General features: G+C 46.4%; 1 long non-coding RNA gene across 3 annotated transcripts; it reads left to right on the forward strand.

Moving 5' to 3' along the window:
• Window positions 1-1,574: 1,574 nt before the first annotated feature.
• Window positions 1,575-10,663, forward strand: LOC109490562. Of its 3 annotated transcripts, none has more exons than XR_004621933.1 (3): window positions 1,575-1,649; window positions 3,549-3,621; window positions 8,227-10,663. It is a non-coding gene; the product is annotated as an uncharacterized LOC109490562 (long non-coding RNA). The 3 variants fall into 3 exon arrangements; XR_004621931.1 differs by having other exon boundaries at window positions 9,183-10,663; XR_004621932.1 differs by having other exon boundaries at window positions 1,577-1,649; window positions 3,082-3,621.
• Window positions 10,664-15,498: the final 4,835 nt, after the last annotated feature.

Genomic DNA, 15,498 nt, shown 5'->3' on the forward strand with positions numbered 1-15,498 from the left:
AGGGAGGTAGAGGGAATTCCCAGGATGAAGATGAAGGAAAGTTTCAGAATAATAGTTGTACATCAATCCTAAGGAACAAGCAGTCCATACCAGAGCTGGCAGACAGAGAAATGCAAGACTGCTGGATATGGAAACATCCAAGTTAAAAAAAGAAAGAAACTGGGAGATCCCCTGATGTGTTTGAATGTATTAGAAAGAATTTTATAATTCTATCAGAAAGTTGGGAGGTGAATTAGTGACAGATACATAGAAAACCAATTAAACAACAACAATGAAAAGGCAATTATTAATTCTAGGAAAAACCAAAAGTTACACAGGAAAGAAAAAGTAATCACAATGTACTACATGGTTCTTCTCTGAACAAAGTTTACATAAATACTAATGTAAACGTTAATATTGATTTGATAAAAATTGTTATGTAACTAGAAAGGAGTAAGAGAGCTAAAATCTCATATTCCAAAGTAAGATGTCCATAGAAGGAAAAATCAAGAACTAGCCACATAAGCATTATATATGAAACTAAGATGGTAAAGAGCACAAGAAAGCTTTAGGCTAAAAGTCCAGGTGATTGCCTTTCAGGTGACGGCAGCAAGTGAAGCAAGAAACTATTTTTTGTTATAAGCCTTATAGTACTATTTGATTTTTTAAATGGTGGCATCCTTTGTTTCCATAATGATAATCTGAAAGTTGACAAAACAGGCATTCTTAGTTCTGATTCTAGTTCCCTCCCAGTCTACGGGATCTCAGTTTCTTGTATGTCAAATGAGGGGTTGATGATGTCTGTCTCCTTTCTAAAAATGGGGCAGAAATCAGAGCCCAGTCAGTTAAGTCTCCCCAAACACTCTTATTCTCTGAAATCCTGGCATTTGATGTCCATCCCTTTTCCACAATAATTATCTTTTCTCACCCTGTGAACTGGAGATTCAGGGGCGTCTTTATGCAGCTTGGGGGAAGTTTTTATTACACTTTCTTTTATGTACAATGATCATCAGATGCAAAGAGTAAGGGCAGCATTCAGAAGCCTGGTCTCTTTTGTTTGATGGCGTCATGTCCTGCTCTCTGACAGTCCTTGTATCCCAAACCTGATCAAATATTTTTGGCCTTTCTCCCCAAATCAGTCGAAAACTTTCAGATGGTAGGGACCATAATTAATGGGTTTTTTGTTTGGTTGGTTGGTTGGTTGGGGTTTGTTTTCTGATTTTTGTTTTTGCATTCCACATTGAACATGATAGTGGTTTGATAACTATCTGCTGAGCAAGCTGGGGGAGGCCTGCCCTGTCTTGGTGAGAGGTCCTGCAGTGCATGGGACTGTAAAAGGAACATATTTATTTTAAAAGAGAATAAAAACAGCAGGATGATGCTGGGGGATTTTGGTCAAAGAGCCTGAGACGCTGCTTGAGTAGTTTTCTGTACCACCCCTGTTTCTATTTTTTGCTGGTTGCTTTGTCCAGTTCTTGGGTGCATCATTGGTTTAGGAACTAGAAAACACCAAGAGTTTAGCTGTGCTTTGCCACTAATATACTGGGTGATTTTGAGAAAGTCAGATGTGGTCATTTGGCCTCATTTCTTCCCGCATAGGATAAAAGGGTTGGACCGGATGCTGCAGGCCCTCCCGTTGCTAACATTGCAGGAATCATGACTGTTTACGAGTAAGTAGATGCGTGGTTGGGACTGCCCCGCGAAAGGAGAATGGCCTCAATGGCAATGGCATTGTTAAATATGGAGGAAAAGAGAAATAATAGACAGCACCAGGTGGCAGAGGACTGAGCCAGGCGACAGATGTGAAAAGGGAAGTAAAATAATGTGCAAGCAAATTGCAGGTGGAATAATTCATGAAGAAAAGAGCTCCCCACCCACTTCACTTCAGGTGACTCTGGGAAGAAGGTGCCGTTGGCCCGCACAGTCTGTGCCCACCGCGCAGCTCAGGAATTCCAGAAAATAGTAATGATATTATTTCCATCAAAGTCACTGATTTTGAAGAGGCTCACCAGTGACTATGTGGGAGAAAAAATCCAGTGAGCATTTGGTGTGAGGTTGGGAGGGGTTGAGGCAGTTGTGTAAGCCCAAGTTATGGAGAACTGGTGAGAGTGCCGAGTCTGCTCAGCGCACTGGTGCACACCTCACCGTTGGTGAAGGCCCCCTCGCCACACCACAGCTCTCCTGAGAAATCCTCCTCCCCCTCCTCCCCAGCTCTGGTTTCAGCGGGGAATCTCCATGTTCTTCTGCAACCCTGCCTCCCTGGTGTGGTCAGTTGGTTGCCAATGGATACTTACTCTCATTTGAACCCATCACAGCGTCTCACCCACCTGGCTCAGTTGATAAATCTGTGACCCAAGTCTGGCCAATTAGTCAATTTAATTGGAATATTTCAAATTATGACTAGATGAAAAAAGTGCAGATACTCTTGTGTGTGTCAAACCTTGGTGTGAGCCAGCCAATGGCTGGTGGAGAAGATTGCTCTGAGAGAATGAAACTCCCAGGAAGGAAAAAACAGAATAGTAAGAGTTCTAGGAGCTGCTGAGCAATTGGTTCCCTACAGCCTGAGGGTAGCTAACATCTGAGAAAGTAAAACCCTCAATTGAGGTTCTAGGAGTCTCTTGTGGAGTTCTCCCTTTCCCTTAAGCTATGTTGAGTTGTTCCTGTTGCTTGGAACCAAGAGTCCCACCTAATGCTCCAAATCTAATTGAATATTTAAAAATCCAGACTTTGTCATGTACTGGACTACTACAGTTGTTAATTTTGAAAAAGTTCCTAGAATTAGTAAAAATTCATGATTTGAAATACAATCTCTACCAAATTTTGGAGCCAATCAAATAACTTTGCTTAAAAATAAATTAATGTTGGGGCACCTGTGGCTCAGTTGTTTGTGTCCACCTTTGGCTCAGGTCATGGTTCCAGGGTCCTGGGATCGAGCCCCACGTCAGGCTCCCTGCTGGGCGGGGGGTCTGCTTCTGCCTCTCCCTCTTCCCTCCTCGTGCTCATGTTCACTCTCTCTATATCTCTATCTCTCTCAAATAAATAAATAAATTTTTAAAAAATATTAATTAATTAATGTTTGACTTTTCCAAAAATTTGATCTAGACTCTTCAACAGTGAACCTTCCAGCAATAAAATAATGCAGTCGGGCAAACGTATGACATGTGAAACAAGGCCATTGTCTTGCTGTTTGTTTGACATACTTCATTCTTCAAAATGAACATTTGACTCTAAATGCTTTTGATATGGCTAAGCCATATCTTTAGCCAAGCCTACCAGATAACCCGGGTTGCTATTTTGTGAATTTTGTGCCATTATTTCCCTCCTGAGACCATGGTGGACACTGTGAATGGACCACAGGGCTCTCATCACCTAAATTGGAATCTCCAAGGCATCTCAAGACAGCTTTCCAAGCAGCTCCACGGGTTGACCAGAAGTGGTAAAAGAATGAAGCATACTTGCCCTCCCTGAACTAGAAAGTTTCAGTACTAGCTTGCATTGAGCTCCTCGATGGAATTCATTCATGCACTCACTAATTCACTCAGAAAATATTCACTAAGTGCCTTTTCTAGGTGCTGAGGACACAGCGGTGAAGAAACCAGGGACTGTGTTTGTGGAGCTTATATGAACAAGGAAACAAGCAACGTAAGTGTGGCAAGCACTGAGTAAAATGGAAGGAGGGGAGCAGAAAGTAAGAAAGATCTGAGGTACATTTACAATAGCGGAGGTGACATTTGAGCAGCGACCTGNCAGCGACCTGAGTGAGGTTGAGGACTGAGCCATGAGAGATGTGGGGGAGGGGGCTTGTGGGGGAGGAGGCTTGTGGGGGAGGGGGCTTGCAGGTAAAGGGAACGCAAGTCAGAGGCCCTGCGTAGCACTGCGTTCTGCTTGTTCAAGGACTAGCAAGAAGGCCTTGGTTGCTGGAGCAGAATGTACAGGGGAAACGTTTAGGAGATAAGGTCTGAAAGATCATATGAGGATGTGGTAGGATATATGACTGGTAGCACTGCACAGTTGAAACAGTGAGTAGTTTATACTTGGGACAATGGGCTAACATGAAGAATTTGTCTCTTCTGTTTATTTTATCTTTTTGCAATCATTTTCAAAAGTACAATTGGGTCCCATGGTGACTAGTCCTTCCCCCCACCTCTTCCCCCAGCCTCTTACTTCCCCTCCCCACAATCACCCTGGATAGCGTGCAGTGTATCCTTCCAGGGATATGTTGTGCACCTATAAGAACATTCTAATACATTTTTTTAAACCTCCCACGTACACCAGTGTTAACATCCTATGTAGATCATGCTTTACCTTATAAGGAATTTTGGGGAAAGTTGGCTCAGGATCAGTCAGGAACTGAATAAAGATGGCGGAACAAACACACACCGTAGTCTCTCTCTTCTATCTCCCCAGAAATGTCAGGAGATACACTAGAGGATTTAGAAATACTGTACTACTGACTTTAAAGTATGGCCCGGTCAGCGTTCTGTTTCGAAAGCTTTGTGAAATCTAAACTCAACCAGCAAACTATTCTGTCTAAACCTATCAGTCGGATTCTTCAGAGTGGATGACATTCTTGTTGAGGAATGATGGAAAGGGCAGAAAACCCAAGAAACCAGGGTTCGGTTTCTTGCGGCTCCATCATTAACTTCCTGTTTGGCCTTGGGGAGGCCGCTTCAGAAGTTGCAAGAAGGAAGGGAAGGAGGGAGAGTGAGTGGAAAGAAAGAAAGAAGGAAGGGGGGTCAGTTGGGGCTAAGTCTTTCCTGGGAATAGAAGTGTGTGTCTGCATGTGTGTGTGTGTGTGTGTGTTTCTGTGTGTGTATGTGTGTGCACACATGTGTGCATACAGTAAAGAAAAAAGAGACAAACCCCGTGCCCTCAGGGAGTCTACATTCTAGCAGACAAGAAAGAAGATGAACATAAATAATTAAAATATGTAATATATTGAATACCTGTAAGTGCTTAAAGAAAAGTAAAGCAGGAAAGAGAGCAGGGAAGCAGAGGGAAGTTTAGATCAGAGTGGCCAGCCAACATCTGGTTGAGAAGGTGATACTGGAATAAGAATCTGAAGGGGGTGAAGGAGCCCGCATGGGCGATCTGGGGTAGGAAGCAGACAGGATAGCAAGAGCAGAGACCACAGACATGAGAGCTGCACGGCAAAGGCAGAGAGGATGGGACAGCGGAAATAGAGAAGGTGCCTGGGACATGGGCGGCATTGTGGAGCTGTGGCACAAATCCTAGACAGCCTCTGGGCTTCATTTTCAGTCACAAAAGAAACCCCTATTGAGGTAAGTCACTGGAGATGAGTTTCTGTTAGATACAGCTGAACAGAACCCTGAGTTCAATTTATTTTAAAATGATTTTTTTCAAGTGAATTGCTGTAGTACCAGTGGTTACATTCTTTCGGGAAAGCGATTTTCAAAAGCCTTCAACTATTTTTACTTTTTGACCCAGTGATTCGTATTCTAGAATTCTATCCAAAGAAAACATTCTGAAATGTAGGTGAGAAAAAATTATACACGAGGTATTATGAGCTGAACTGTGTCCATCGCCACCATCCCAACCCAAATTCAGACGGTGAAGTCCTAACGCTCCCAGAATGAGACCATACTTGGAGAATGGGTGTTTAAACAGGTAATTAAGTTAAAATGAGGCCATTAGGGGAAGCCCTGACCTGATCTGACTGGTGTCCATATAAGAAGAGGAGATTAGGACACACACAGAAATACCAGGGATGTGCACATACATAGGGAAAACCACATGAGGACACAGGGAGGAGGTAGCCACGTGCAAGGCAAGGAGAGGGGCCTCTGAAGAAACCCAAACTGCCAACACCTTGATCTCGGACTTCCAGCATCCAGGGCTGTGAGAAAACAAATTCTGGGGAGGCCTGCGTGGCTCAGTCTGTTAAGCATCTACCTTTAGCTCAGGTCATGATCCCAGGGTCCTGGGATTGAGTTCCGCATCAGGCTCCTCGCTCATCGGGGAGCCTGCTTCTCCCTCTCCCTCTGCCTCGTGCTCCCCCTGCTTGAGCTCTCTCTCTCTGACAAATAAATGAATAAAATATTTTTTTAAAAAAGAAAAAAAAAAACAAATTCTGTTGTTTAAGCTACCCAGATTGTGGGACTTTATTACTGCAGCCCAAGCAAGCTAATATACAACAGTTTTTTTCTTTTTATTGTTATCACCAATAAGGAAAGACTATTGTACAGTCATCAAAATGCTGAAGCTGTATGGAAAAAAAAATGCTTAAAAGATAATGCTTAAAGAAAAAGCAAAATAGGGACTCCTGGGTAGCTCAGTCAGTTAAGTGTCTGCCTTTGGCTCAGGTCATGATCTCAGGGTCCTGGGATCAAGCCCCACATCAAGCTCCCTGCTCACTGGGGAGTCTGCTTCTCCCTCCCGATTGTGCTCTCTCTTGCTGTCTCTCTCTCTCTCTCAAATAAAAAAAATCTTGAAAAGAAAAGAAAAGAAAAAGCAAGATAAATTATATATATACACACACATACATATGTATCTCTGTCTGAAGGAAGGAAGTGAATACACACATACTCACACACATAAATATGATAAATACATATATTTGAACTAAGCTTTGTAAAGCTTATGGAGAAAAAAAACTAGAAGAAAGAAAATCCAATTGTGGTGTTACTTTTAGAAGATTATCATTTATATTCTCCTTTCTTTGTTTATGAGTTTCAAGTATGGTCACTTGAAATAGACCTTATTCAAATAAACAGGTAAAATAGGGAAGGGCACAATGGGCCTAGACCGTTTTACAGAATGTAACCCCACAGAGAAGACTCCAGAAAGGGAAGTACGTGTTCAGCCTGGGGATTTGGTTGTCTCAAGTGCACATACTGCGTTGATAAAATTCCTGCTCAAGCATTCAAAGCAGCAGCTCAAACACCATTCTGAACTTCATTCCTCCGCTGGCCGGCTGGGTGGCGGAAGCCCTTGCTCTTAGGGAGACCAGGTCAGAAAGGTGCCTCTCGTGAGGCCCCTGGAAATGCTTGCTGGAGTTCTGACATCATGGGACTTGCCGCGCCAGCAGTGGGAACAACTGTCCCATAGAGTCTCGAGGAAGGCCTGCCCAGACGTCCACAGAGGAGACCTATTCTTAAAAAGAGCCAGGGCCCCCCTCCTGTTTCTCCCATTCACAGCCAGTTTCCTTCCCCAGTTTAACTGATATCTTTCCTTTGGCCTCAAGTACCCTATGTGTTGACAACTCTTAAATATGTAGGTCTGCTTTGGACCTTTCTCCTTAACTCCAGATTCCTGTATCTGGGTGCTTCCCAGTCTTCTACCCCTGAATGTCCCAAAGTTAATATCCCTAAAACTGAACTTACGGCCTCATAGATATTTCTCTCCTACATTCCTTGTCTCTATCAAGGATAACCAACCACTTTTCACACAAGCCAGAGACCTCAATACCATGCCTACTCCTCTCTCCCTCCACCCGCATCCATTTAGTCATCAAGCTATTATCAGTTTTCGCTGCCTTTCATCTCTTTATTCCACTTCCCCTCCTGAGTCCTCACTAGAGCTCAGGTCCTTACTGTCTCTTGTTTGGCATATCATTCATTCATTCAGCAGCTAGGACATGTCGGGGAAGAAGACAAGGATGACACCTTCCCTGATGAAAGCTATTTGAGAGGGCGGAAGACAATAATTAAAAAACCAGAAGTAAATATTAAAATAAAAGAAGGTGAGATTAAAACTGAGACTTCATGTTTGAGAAAGGAGAGTCATGGGTTGAGCCCAAGGACAAGCACCATAGGCAAGAGAAACAGCAAATAAATGCAAAGGTCCTAAGGTAGAGGAAGGTCGCCACCTGTGAGAGGCTGACAAAGCCCCCTGAGACTGTAGTATTCCCTTGAGAAGGAAGTGGTTCAAGAAGGCATGGAGAAGTAAACAGCCATTCTGGGAAACGAGGAGTTTTTATTTTATTTTATTTTATTTTATTTTATTTTATTTTAATCTCTTGGAAAAGTTTAAGCAGGAGAGTGAGATGTCTTTCTGGGTCTACTCCTCTCATCCTTCTTCAATATGGCTTCCAAGGTGATCTTTCTATAACAAAACTCTCATTATGTGTCTCTGTGCCTTTAAGTCTTTCAATGGCTCTCATTTGTCTACAGAAAACGCCCAGACTCCTTAGCCTGGCCCACAAGGCCTTTCATGATCTTGCCCACATTTCTCCCATTCTTACTTCTCCCTGTGCCTCCTTACCCCCTTTGCTTCGGCCACGCAAAGTGACTTCGGGATCCCCTGAAAGGGTTTGCTGGTTCACCACCGTGTCTTCACTCGTGATTCATCTCTTCTGAGCACAGTGTTCCTCACCCCATCATCTACTCATCATTTAAGACAAAGATCGAATGTCACCTCATCCGTGTAATCTTTTCTGATCACCGCCTCCAGACAGAATGGACCATTCCCTCCTGTGGGTCCTCAGTGTGCCCTGGACAAACTTCTAGCATAAGCCCTTTATCACTTAAGGGCACTTCCTAGTTTCCCTGTTTACACGCAAGCCTCTTTTGCTCATATTTATTTCCTACCACTTAGCATAGATCTTGGAATACTTCATTGTATAAAGAGAATGAGTTTCCCTGCATATTTAGATTACACATGATAGTTCTGCCAAAGTAGTAAGAGACCAGATGCATGGAACATTCTTACTGAATGTTAATGGAAGTGTCAGATGAGACTTACAGGGGTCTACCTGGCTTTGAGCTATTAGTGTCCCCACCATCAGCTGCATCGCCACGTTGACTGGTGATGGAACCAACTGGGAAAGAGTTTGTTTGAGCAGGTGCAAATATCTAGGGGGTGCGGGCTGTTTTGAAACCTGTTTCCTTGTCAGACACCTCTCGGCATACACCTCTCGGCATACTGCCGTGGCCACATCATCGGACACATCTGTCGTGCTTGCTCAGTAACAGGTGGCATGAGGGACCCATTAGCTGGTGGGTGCAGAGCTGTTGGAGACTGAGCTCTTCGCTTTATACCTCCCTGCTACATGGCCAGCACTGTGGAGTGCAGGCTGGGGAGAATAAAGAAGCAAACAACTTGTCTATATTTGGGGAGGGGAGAGCATGATTATATCTATAGAAGATATTAATTGATATTTGTCAAGTGGTGCATTAATACATGAGATGTAACTAGAAAAAAGTAGAGGACTGTACCATCAAGAGCTGGGTGACGTGTTACAGGTGGTCCCCACTGTGGATTTTTTCCACGGTCTCTTGACCTTGATGTTGAAGGCCAATGTGTGGCTTCTACCGGCTTGTCTGCTTCTCATGGGCTGGGCCACACGCAGAGGAACGTAAAGAGAATCCAGAAATGCCTCTGCCAAGAGCTCCGAGGAGCTTCTCTGCTGCTTATTCCAAGCGCCTGCCGTGTACTAAGGAACACATTTGGAACGAGTGCCTGCCCTGCCTCTCCATCTCGGAAGAAGGTGATTCAAAACCGACCTGGGGGAGTGAAGGGCTGGCAGGTTTGCGGAGCCCTGGAAAATTCTATGGGACGATTGTGGTCTGAGCCCGCTGCCGTCCAGGGTCCAAAGAACTGCGGTCGCCAATTACTTTTTTATGAGCTCTCATTGGAAAAAGTCATAATTGGACACCAAAGGCAAATGTGCTCCTGGTGAAGAAGACCGATGGTAGTAAATTCTCCTGCTCTCCAGACAGCTCCAGCTGCAGGAGCGGCTGTGCCAAGAAGACATGGTTGCCTGAGCCAGGATCACAAGTGGCCGTCCTTAGGAGAGAGCAGCTGGCTGGGGCTCAGATGAGATGTAATCATGACCAATTTCTGAAGAAAGATTTGAAAACTTCAACTACAAATTATGACAGCCCATCCTTCCATAAACCCTGATTGTGGGGACTTCACTGTGAGCAGCCGGCCATATGCAGCTTCTCGGTGAAGCGAAAGTCAATGTATCTCCTCGCTTAATGGTACAAAGTTTCAGTTGACTTTTAATTTTTTTTTTTTTTTAGCCTTCCATACATTTACTTCTTGACTTATCAGTCGAATTTGATACATATGGTGTCTGCAGAGCAAGGGCCCATGCAGTTCACTGCATCTAAAAAGCTGATGTAAATATCTATTGCTTGACTGACATACCGAGTTTTAGCTTTTTAGATCACAGCGAGACATGCCTTCGTATTGATTAAATATCACCTACCATTGAGTCCGTATTCACAGAGCTCCATTGCACACTAGAAGCCCTTTATAGCTACTGTTGGCTAGCTTTTAACCTCTGAACCTCTTAAGACGGAGTTTTTTGTAGTCCCATTTGCTTGATCACAATCTTCTTTAATTTTTATTTTTCACCGAGGTAGAACTTGCATCCTGGAGGGGGGGAGGGGATTGCAGTCTCTCTCTCTCCTCTGTGGGTAAGAACTGGCGCAATGTGTCAAACCTATCGTGCGCCCAATGCAGCACCCTGTCTCCAAGCAGGTTCCAAAGGAAGTGTGGGCAAGGGCACGCGGTGTTCCAAATCTGTCCTCTGAGCATCAGCTGTAAACACACTCACTCTGGAAAGAAGAACCTAAAGCTTGGTTTTAAAAAGTAAACCAAAAATGTTAATAGCATTCAATGTTAATAAAATGTGTGACCACGTCCCGATGAGCTCATCTGTTTTTTGATTAGCTGCTTATATTAACCACATCACCCTGTGTAACTTGGGTCTCTGCCTTCTGTCCGAAGTTTAGCCCTAGGCTGTCTTTAGGGAAGTCGCTCAAAAGGTTCCCTTAAAAGGAACCCAAAGACTCATTCACTGAGGACAGAATTAGACACACCTGGTATAAAAATCACGTACCCCCGATTCGGCTTTTGTTAGTTAGCAGCTCCCCACCCCCACCGTCCATATTTAACAGTTCTGAGCGTGCATGTGCGCCAGATGATTCATGCAAGCTGCTCTGGAAGTCGTCTCTGCTGGTGACAGGAAAGCTGATCCACCCTCTGCCCTCCCCTCTAGCTGGGGAGCACGCACAGTATCATCTGTGCCCCTGCTACCAGCGCAGGGGGGGCTTCTTAATTTAGGTGCGATGGGCTGAGGCAACTGGCTCCCACATGGAGCTTTCCATCTCTCGATCGCACTTCCCCATGGTTCCCATCTGCCTTGTGCCACCCAGACAGGCGTGAGCCCTCGAAGAGGGTCAGGACCCAAAGACCCCTCAGGGTCCTCAGGACCCTCAGCCCTCTGACAGATGATCTTGCCCGAGGGCTGCATATCCAAGGAGACTCGACGCTCCTATTTCCCAGCTCTACTGGTGTAGGGGTCTCGCTCTAGCTTTCTGATCCTCGGAGATTCTCCACGGCAAAGGTGCCAAAAATTCATCGTCTTTGAACTTTCAGTAATTCTGATGCCGACGATATTAATAGAGATTCCGAAACTTCTGGTAGTTCCGGCTCTGGGGGTTCTTTTTCCAGTGTTTGGGGGACAGATCTGTGTTCTGGGGCTCAGGCTTACCACCCTAAAGCTAAGAGTACTTGTGGGAATTGCCCTTTCCCCCTCCTTGCTCCACTCTCCCTATAGATTCTCACATTCTGGAGGAAAGCCAGGTGTTTTTTTTTTTTTAACTGTAGATTTTCAAGCTAGCCTAGCAGGCTTCCAGCTCTCCCTCCTCCCTCTTCTTTCGTTCCCCTCCTGGCCCCTATTCAATGACTAAAGCTCTCCAGGAGTATTTCTGGACCAGGGTATCTACTGTGACCTTGTGATTGCACTAATCCTCTGGCTTGAGGCTGTTCTGCTCTGACGGTCACAAGGATGATTGGGGGTGGGAGTGGGGAGGAGGACAGTGCATCATCCAGGAGTGGGGTTTATTTATAGAACAGGCCTTTTCCTTTCCCACCTTGAGGTCTCTGCTAATCCACCAGTTGCCAGATCCTCAAAAACTCCCTCTGGGAGATAGGTGATGGGGGCCCCATTCTGCCAAGGTCAAGACCAGAGTTCTTAGAGTCAGCACCAAAGGGTTGCTCCCTGCTGCCTCCATCAGACAAACCCAAGGAGGCCCGAGTTCGTACGAATGGTTGACCCCTGAGCATTAACTTCCGCTCAGCCCCAGAGGTGCGGCCAGATACTCTTGCTGGGCCACCTGACTCAGCAGCCTCGGGGAGTGTGAGTCAAAATTCCTGGGAAACTCTAGCCTCATTCTGGTGCTGTTTGAGAGCTGGTAGGCCTGGCAATCCCTTTGGGGTCTTTGAGGAGCAGTCCGGGAAGCTGTTGTTGGAGTAAGAGGGAAGAAGGACGAAAGGGGACTGACTTGGTACGTCTTGTAGGATGGAATCACTCCTGTCTGGATTAAAGAGAAAGAAGAAAACCAGGGCTCTGGGAAAAGAGCGAGAATGACGGCCACCTGAATACACGGACAAGGCCGGCCTAGCTTCACCCCAGTTTAGCACACGATTGTATGCTACCGTGGGTGACCGTAAGTTATCTGAGGGCAGGAACCGTAGGGCGCAGAGCTGGGCGCAAAACCCGTGCTCTGTAAGCCTCGGGGGATCTCACACAAGGATTCTTGCAAGTGACGCTGATTAGCATTAGGAAAAGCTTTTTGAAGATGATGAGGAGGAGGACGGCAGAATCCTACTGTGGTCAGGAAAACTCGCCTTTTCTAGTCACTCTTCCCTCTGCCCAGAGAGTACAGCGCACATAGTAGGTTTGCAAAACCATTTGCTGAGTTTTTATTCAATAAATGATGATCATCGTAGCTCCATGTCTACCACCTAGAACTTTCTAACCTGCCTGGTGATGATGTGAACTGGACGTGGAGCTTTTCTCGCTCTTAAAAAACCAAGAAGAGAATTTGCTGAGCCTGGCGGTCAGGCCCCTGGACTGCGCGCTACCACGGGGTGCGGTCCTCCCGCATTAGCCTTGCCGCGGAGCCGCCTGGACAGCTTGTGTGGACCTGGAAGCTGGACCCCAGGGTCTCTGATTCAGTGTCTGTGGAGGGCTCAAGAAGGCCCATTCTGCAGCTCTCCTGTGATGGTGCTGCCGGTGTGGGGACCCCACTTTGAGAACCACTGCCATCGGGGTGTGTTGGAAAGGTCTTAGTTTCTCTTACCTGGAACTTAAGGGTTCAAGAACAGTCCTAGGAGTCTGTGGCGAGAGCAGCAGAGAGCCTTCTGGAGGTATCTCAGAGGGATCACTGCCCCCTCTCCGCCCAGGGTCCACCTTCTAGAATTTAGAAACAGCCGAAGTGGGACAAAGGTTGGCAAAAAACCATTTGGGGATCCCAACCAAATTTGCCTCCAGGCTCACCTCTCCACCAATCTGTTCTCCTCACTCCAGCCCCAGTGATTTTTCTAAATCAGAAGTCTGATCATCTCAGTCTCCTGCTTGAAAGCCTTCCACGGTCCCTTATTTCCTCCAGCATGAGGTCCAAACTCCAGGGTGCCCTAGCCTGGTTGGCAAAACCCTCATGGTTTGACCCTGCCTCTCTCTTCAACTTGGTGTCCTGCCACTCCCCACCCTGGTTCCCAGAGACGACCTCTCTCACCCTGTTCCTCTGCACAAGCTTTTCCCAGTCCCCTCCCCACTGCATCCTCCCCACAGGGCTCTCCCCTGCTCCGCCTCCAAGGAAAGCAAGCTCCCGTTGCTCTCCCCTCCTGCCTCCTTCATAGACACCCCTCCCCAGCGCTGTTGTCCTGGAGCTTTGCTCTCTGACTGGCCCCACCGGGCTATGGAGAGCCCATGGACTGACTGGCCTTAGAATCCCTAACATTGAGCATACTGCCCTGGATGGTAGAAGGAGCTTGGAGAAGGTTTGTGGAATGAATGGAATTGGCCAAGGACTCAGCAGTAACAGACCATACACCGGACCAGTAATCACTTTTACCTTGGGCTCTTTTTGATACGATGTGGGGGCCAGGGTTGTGGGGGGGAGGTGTTGCAGGTAAAGATGAGGAGAGGGAATGGAGAGAGGGGTGGGAGCCCTTAAGTCATGCACTGGAAAATGCACTCCTCCAGGCTTTTGTTTTCCCAAAGCGGTGACAAAGGTGTGTTCTAGCGGTAGCACTGGGCACTGGGGCTGCCCAAGGGGAAGTAGGAGCCTCCTGAAAGTATAGCGTGGGTAAGAGAGGCCTACCGCTGGCCTTACCTCCCCGACTCCCCCNGGGGTGGGGGGTGGGAGTTGGAGGTTTTGCCCAAGGGGAAGTAGGAGCCTCCTGAAAGTATAGCGTGGGTAAGAGAGGCCTACCGCTGGCCTTACCTCCCCGACTCCCCCCTGCTCTCTTTCCCTTTAAACGCGATGGCCTTAGATGGTGACAGTGGCTCCAAGGCCTGGATTCCGTGTGATGCCGCATCAAGCGCCTCTTTGGGCACTTAGTCTATCAATGAACTTCATTTCTGAAGCTATTTTTACACTTACGAGGTTGACTTCGATACCACAGGATAGAGTTTATAATAAAAGAAGTAGGCTGGGAATCAGGAAACCTGGTTCCTCTTTCTCCTCCAGTCGTATTTCCCCCTTCCTCCCCTGCTGGGCGGTGCTTGATCACACTGCCCACTCGGGTTTATTTATGACCCTCTCAAGCTGACCACATAGCTGTTTTCCATTCCTGAGATTGTGCCTTAGAAAACTTGGACCCATTTTCTAAGTTCTTGCAGTGATAATACTCTTTGTGAACTCCAATGGCCAGGAAAGTAGGATAAACAAAAGCGACCCCAGAGGGAGTTTCTCAAGTTCCAAATGTTTGATCTCAAAATCTGGCTGAATTTATCGGCTGAAACCACCATTGACAGAATATTTCTAGCTGACCTTTCTGCCCTCTGCACCAGCCACCCCCATTCGGAACACTGAGCTTCTCAGCCCTTCTATTAGCATCTGCACAGACACCTCCCCTGGGATTAGAGCCTGTGTTCTTCCTGGAACCAATTTAAACCCAACAGAGACTTTAAAAAATACATTTGATAGTTGGAGAGGCTCCCTCTCCTTTTAGCTTCTGAGCTCATTCCCTCTGGGAACCAAGTGACATTTAGATTCCGGTGTGTAAGTTGTTTTTTCTTTAGATTCGTTATTGTGTAAACATTCCTCGCAAGTTATTTTCACATTGTAAGGCGACTTCTTTCAAGTGTCCAGTCAGACTGATTCCTACTCTGTTCCCTTCACTACCCTCAACTCAACTCTCTTACTCACCAACTTCCCCATTTCTCAACAACTCAAATTCAAACTAATTCTGCTGTTCACTAAAATATTTCCCCAACTTTCTGGAATTTCCATTTCTCAAGGTTATCTCCCCTGGGCTGCAGCCAAAGCGAGGCCCACTGAGATGAATGAAGGCAGCGCGGGTCAGGAAGGGCGAGCCATCATTGTTCCATCCAGACGCGGTCAGCAGGAGGCCAGAGCGGCCCTGAGAAGGTGACTCAGGACCAACAAGACAGGCTTAGAGGGAAGGCAGAACACTAGAGCCAAGATGGAGCAAACGGGGTTGGGGGGGAGGACAGCGGTCTAATTGTGACCCTTACAGCAGCCTGGAAGTCACAGACAGAAAAGCAGGCAAATTACTGCCCCTTCTGCTAAGAGC

This window comes from Ailuropoda melanoleuca, chromosome 18, assembly GCF_002007445.2.
Source record: "Ailuropoda melanoleuca isolate Jingjing chromosome 18, ASM200744v2, whole genome shotgun sequence".
NCBI classification, from domain to species: domain Eukaryota; kingdom Metazoa; phylum Chordata; class Mammalia; order Carnivora; family Ursidae; genus Ailuropoda; species Ailuropoda melanoleuca.